Raw genomic sequence first — 6,985 nt, forward strand, 5'->3', positions numbered from 1 at the left:
TTTTTTCGACATAGTATAGTAAGGCGTTTTTTTTTTGTGCCAAAATTCCCTGCAGCGCCGAGATCCCAAAATGGCTTTTGCCATATGGCAATGGCTTTTGCCATATGGCCAAGCGGTTTTGCCATATGGCAAAAGCCATTTTGGGATCTCGCTGTCTCTCAAAATTCATGATGATTTTTTTTTCAAAGAAAACCTTTCTGGAGTGTTTTTCACGCCCTCCTTTACATTATTTAATCTTATGGCACGTTTTTACAACATGTTTGAAAAATCTCATTTTTTTTCGACATAGTATAGTAAGGCTTTTTTTTGCGCCAAAATTCATGATGATTTTTATTTCAAAGAAAACCTTTCTGGAGTGTTTTTCATGCCCTCCTTTACATTATTTCATCATATGGCACATTTTTACAACATGTTTGAAAAATCGCATTTTTTTCGACATAGTATAGTAAGGCGTTTTTTTTGCGCCAAAATTCATGATGATTTTTTTTTTCAGAGAAAACCTTTCTGGAGTGTTTTTGATGCCCTCCTTTACATTATTTCATCATATGGCACGTTTTTACAACATGTTTGAAAAATCTCATTTTTTTTCGACATAGTATAGTAAGGCGTTTTTTTTGCGCCAAAATTCATGATGAATTTTATTTCAAAGAAAACCTTTCTGGAGTGTTTTTCACGCCCTCCTTTACACTATTTCAGCATATGGCACGTTTTTACAACATGTTCGAAAAATCTCATTTTTTTTCGACATAGTATAGTAAGGCTTTTTTTTGCGCCAAAATTCATGATGATTTTTTTTTCAAAGAAAACCTTTCTGGAGTGTTTTTCACGCCCTCCTTTACATTATTTCATCATATGGCACGTTTGTACAACATGTTTGAAAAATCACATTTTTTTTCGACATAGTATAGTAAGGCGTTTTTTTTGGGCCAAAATTCATGATGATTTTTTTTTTCAAAGAAAACCTTTCTGGAGTGTTTTTCACGCCCTCCTTTACATTATTTCATCATATGGCACGTTCTTACAACATGTTTGAAAAATCTCATTTTTTTTCGACATAGTATAGTAAGGCGTTTTTTTTGGGCCAAAATTCATGATGATTTTTTTTTCAAAGAAAACCTTTCTAGAGTGTTTTTCACGCCCTCCTTTACATTATTTCATCATATGGCACGTTTGTACAACATGTTTGAAAAATCACATTTTTTTTCGACATAGTATAATAAGGCGTTTTTTTTGGCACCAAAACTCATGATGATTTTTATTTCAAAGAAAACCTTTCTGGAGTGTTTTTCACACCCTCCTTTACATTATTTCATCATATGGCACGTTTGTACAACATGTTTGAAAAATCTCATTTTTTTTCGACATAGTATAGTAAGGCGTTTTTTTTGCACCAAAATTCATGATGATTTTTTTTTTCAAAGAAAACCTTTCTGGAGTGTTTTTGATGCCCTCCTTTACATTATGTCATCATATGGCACGTTTTTACAACATGTTTGAAAAATCTCATTTTTTTTCGACATAGTATAGTAAGGCGTTTTTTTTGCGCCAAAATTCATGATGATTTTTATTTCAAAGAAAACCTTTCTGGAGTGTTTTTCACGCCCTCCTTTACATTATTTCATCATATGGCACGTTTTTACAACATGTTTGAAAAATCTCATTTTTTTTCGACATAGTATAGTAAGGCGTTTTTTTTGCGCCAAAATTCATGATGATTTTTTTTTCAAAGAAAACCTTTCTGGAGTGTTTTTCACGCCCTCCTTTACATTATTTCATCATATGGCACGTTTGTACAGCACGTTTGTACAACATGTTTGAAAAATCACATTTTTTTTCGACATAGTATAGTAAGGCGTTTTTTTTGGGCCAAAATTCATGATGATTTTTTTTTCAAAGAAAACCTTTTTGGAGTGTTTTTCACGCCCTCCTTTACATTATTTCATCATATGGCACGTTTGTACAGCACGTTTGTACAACATGTTTGAAAAATCACATTTTTTTTCGACATAGTATAGTAAGGCGTTTTTTTTGGGCCAAAATTCATGATGATTTTTTTTTTCAAAGAAAACCTTTCTGGAGTGTTTTTCACGCCCTCCTTTACATTATTTCATCATATGGCACGTTTGTACAACATGTTTGAAAAATCACATTTTTTTTCGACATAGTATAGTAAGGCGTTTTTTTTTGGGCCAAAATTCATGATGGTTTTTATTTCAAAGAAAACCTTTCTGGAGTGTTTTTCACACCCTCCTTTACATTATTTCATCATATGGCACGTTTTTACAACATGTTTGAAAAATCTCATTTTTTTTCGACATAGTATAGTAAGGCGTTTTTTTTGCACCAAAATTCATGATGATTTTTTTTTTCAAAGAAAACCTTTCTGGAGTGTTTTTGATGCCCTCCTTTACATTATGTCATCATATGGCACGTTTTTACAACATGTTTGAAAAATCTCATTTTTTTTCGACATAGTATAGTAAGGCGTTTTTTTTGCGCCAAAATTCATGATGATTTTTATTTCAAAGAAAACCTTTCTGGAGTGTTTTTCACGCCCTCCTTTACATTATTTCATCATATGGCACGTTTTTACAACATGTTTGAAAAATCTCATTTTTTTTCGACATAGTATAGTAAGGCGTTTTTTTTTGTGCCAAAATTCATGATGTTTTTTTTTTCAAAGAAAACCTTTCTGGAGTGTTTTTCACGCCCTCCTTTACATTATTTCATCATATGGCACGTTTGTACAGCACGTTTGTACAACATGTTTGAAAAATCACATTTTTTTTCGACATAGTATAGTAAGGCGTTTTTTTTGGGCCAAAATTCATGATGATTTTTTTTTCAAAGAAAACCTTTCTGGAGTGTTTTTCACGCCCTCCTTTACATTATTTCATCATATGGCACGTTTGTACAACATGTTTGAAAAATCACATTTTTTTTCGACATAGTATAGTAAGGCGTTTTTTTTTGGGCCAAAATTCATGATGGTTTTTTTTTCAAAGAAAACCTTTCTGGAGTGTTTTTCACGCCCTCCTTTACATTATTTCATCATATGGCACGTTTTTACAACATGTTTGAAAAATCTCATTTTTTTTCGACATAGTATAGTAAGGCGTTTTTTTTGGCGCCAAAATTCATGATGATTTTTTTTTCAAAGAAAACCTTTCTGGAGTGTTTTTCACGCCCTCCTTTACATTATTTCATCATATGGCACGTTTTTACAACATGTTTGAAAAATCTCATTTTTTTTCGACATAGTATAGTAAGGCGTTTTTTTTGCGCCAAAATTCATGATGATTTTTTTTTCAAAGAAAACCTTTCTGGAGTGTTTTTCACGCCCTCCTTTACATTATTTCATCATATGGCACGTTTTTACAACATGTTTGAAAAATCTCATTTTTTTTCGACATAGTATAGTAAGGCGTTTTTTTTGCGCCAAAATTCATGATGATTTTTTTTTCACAGAAAACCTTTCTGGAGTGTTTTTCACGCCCTGCTTTACATTATTTCATCATATGGCACGTTTGTACAGCACGTTTGTACAACATGTTTGAAAAATCACATTTTTTTTCGACATAGTATAGTAAGGCGTTTTTTTTGGGCCAAAATTCATGATGATTTTTTTTTCAAAGAAAACCTTTCTGGAGTGTTTTTCACGCCCTCCTTTACATTATTTCATCATATGGCACGTTTTTACAACATGTTTGAAAAATCTCATTTTTTTTCGACATAGTATAGTAAGGCGTTTTTTTTTGGGCCAAAATTCATGATGATTTTTTTTTTCAAAGAAAACCTTTCTGGAGTGTTTTTCACGTCCTCCTTTACATTATTTCATCATATGGCACGTTTTTACAACATGTTTGAAAAATCTCATTTATTTTCGACATAGTATAGTAAGGCGTTTTTTTTGCGCCAAAATTCATGATGATTTTTTTTTCAAAGAAAACTTTCTGGAGTGTTTTTCACATTCTCCTTTACATTATTTCATCACATGGCACTTTTGTACAACATGTTTGAAAAATCTCATTTTTTTTCGACATAGTATAGTAAGACGTTTTTTTTGGGCCAAAATTCATGATGATTTTTTTTTTCAAATAAAACCTTTCTGGAGTGTTTTTCACGCCCTCCTTTACATTATTTCATCATATGGCACGTTTTTACAACATGTTTGAAAAATCTCATTTTTTTCGACATAGTATAGTAAGGCGTTTTTTTTGCGCCAAAATTCATGATGATTTTTATTTCAAAGAAAACCTTTCTGGAGTGTTTTTCATGCCCTCCTTTACATTATTTCATCATATGGCACGTTTTTGCAACATGTTTGAAAAATCTCATTTTTTTTTCGACATAGTATAGTAAGGCGTTTTTTTTGCGCCAAAATTCATGATGATTTTTTTTTTCAAAGAAAACCTTTCTGGAGTGTTTTTCACGCCCTCCTTTACATTATTTCATCATATGGCACGTTTTTACAACATGTTTGAAAAATCTCATTTTTTTTCGACATAGTATAGTAAGGCGTTTTTTTTGCGCCAAAATTCATGATGATTTTTATTTCAAAGAAAACCTTTCTGGAGTGTTTTTCATGCCCTCCTTTACATTATTTCATCATATGGCACGTTTTTGCAACATGTTTGAAAAATCTCATTTTTTTTCGACATAGTATAGTAAGGCGTTTTTTTTGCGCCAAAATTCATGATGATTTTTTTTCCAAAGAAAACCTTTCTGGAGTGTTTTTCACGCCCTCCTTTACATTATTTCATCATATGGCACGTTTGTACAACATGTTTGAAAAATCACATTTTTTTTCGACATAGTATAGTAAGGCGTTTTTTTTGGGCCAAAATTCATGATGATTTTTTTTTCAAATAAAACCTTTCTGGAGTGTTTTTCACGCCCTCCTTTACATTATTTCATCATATGGCACATTTTTACAACATGTTTGAAAAATCTCATTTTTTTTCGACATAGTATAGTAAGGCGTTTTTTTTTGGGCCAAAATTCATGATGATTTTTTTTTCAAAGAAAACCTTTCTGGAGTGTTTTTCACGCCCTCCTTTACATTATTTCATCATATGGCACGTTTTTACAACATGTTTGAAAAATCTCATTTTTTTTCGACATAGTATAGTAAGGCGTTTTTTTTGCGCCAAAATTCATGATGATTTTTTTTTCAAAGAAAACCTTTCTGGAGTGTTTTTCACGCCCTCCTTTACATTATTTCATCATATGGCACGTTTTTACAACATGTTTGAAAAATCTCATTTTTTTTCGACATAGTATAGTAAGGCGTTTTTTTTGGGGCCAAAATTCATGATGATTTTTTTTTCAAAGAAAACCTTTCTGGAGTGTTTTTCACGCCCTCCTTTACATTATTTCATCATATGGCACGTTTGTACAGCACGTTTGTACAACATGTTTGAAAAATCACATTTTTTTTCGACATAGTATAGTAAGGCGTTTTTTTTGGGCCAAACTTCATGATGATTTTTTTTTCAAAGAAAACCTTTCTGGAGTGTTTTTCACGCCCTCCTTTACATTATTTCATCATATGGCACGTTTTTACAACATGTTTGAAAAATCTCATTTTTTTTCGACATAGTATAGTAAGGCGTTTTTTTTGGGCCAAAATTCATGATGATTTTTTTTTTCAAAGAAAACCTTTCTGGAGTGTTTTTCACATTCTCCTTTACATTATTTCATCACATGGCACTTTTGTACAACATGTTTGAAAAATCTCATTTATTTTCGACATAGTATAGTAAGGCGTTTTTTTTGCGCCAAAATTCATGATGATTTTTTTTTTCAAAGAAAAACTTTCTGGAGTGTTTTTCACATTCTCCTTTACATTATTTCATCACATGGCACTTTTGTACAACATGTTTGAAAAATCTCATTTTTTTTCGACATAGTATAGTAAGACGTTTTTTTTGGGCCAAAATTCATGATGATTTTTTTTTTCAAATAAAACCTTTCTGGAGTGTTTTTCACGCCCTCCTTTACATTATTTCATCATATGGCACGTTTTTACAACATGTTTGAAAAATCTCATTTTTTTCGACATAGTATAGTAAGGCGTTTTTTTTGCGCCAAAATTCATGATGATTTTTATTTCAAAGAAAACCTTTCTGGAGTGTTTTTCACGCCCTCCTTTACATTATTTCATCATATGGCACGTTTTTGCAACATGTTTGAAAAATCTCATTTTTTTTTCGACATAGTATAGTAAGGCGTTTTTTTTGTGCCAAAATTCATGATGATTTTTTTTTTCAAAGAAAACCTTTCTGGAGTGTTTTTCACGCCCTCCTTTACATTATTTCATCATATGGCACGTTTTTACAACATGTTTGAAAAATCTCATTTTTTTTCGACATAGTATAGTAAGGCGTTTTTTTTGCGCCAAAATTCATGATGATTTTTATTTCAAAGAAAACCTTTCTGGAGTGTTTTTCATGCCCTCCTTTACATTATTTCATCATATGGCACGTTTTTGCAACATGTTTGAAAAATCTCATTTTTTTTCGACATAGTATAGTAAGGCGTTTTTTTTGCGCCAAAATTCATGATGATTTTTTTTCCAAAGAAAACCTTTCTGGAGTGTTTTTCACGCCCTCCTTTACATTATTTCATCATATGGCACGTTTGTACAACATGTTTGAAAAATCACATTTTTTTTCGACATAGTATAGTAAGGCGTTTTTTTTGGGCCAAAATTCATGATGATTTTTTTTTCAAATAAAACCTTTCTGGAGTGTTTTTCACGCCCTCCTTTACATTATTTCATCATATGGCACATTTTTACAACATGTTTGAAAAATCTAATTTTTTTTCGACATAGTATAGTAAGGCGTTTTTTTTTGGGCCAAAATTCATGATGATTTTTTTTTCAAAGAAAACCTTTCTGGAGTGTTTTTCACGCCCTCCTTTACATTATTTCATCATATGGCACGTTTTTACAACATGTTTGAAAAATCTCATTTTTTTT

Source organism: Amphiprion ocellaris, chromosome 7, assembly GCF_022539595.1.
Source record: "Amphiprion ocellaris isolate individual 3 ecotype Okinawa chromosome 7, ASM2253959v1, whole genome shotgun sequence".
NCBI classification, from domain to species: Eukaryota; Metazoa; Chordata; class Actinopteri; family Pomacentridae; genus Amphiprion; species Amphiprion ocellaris.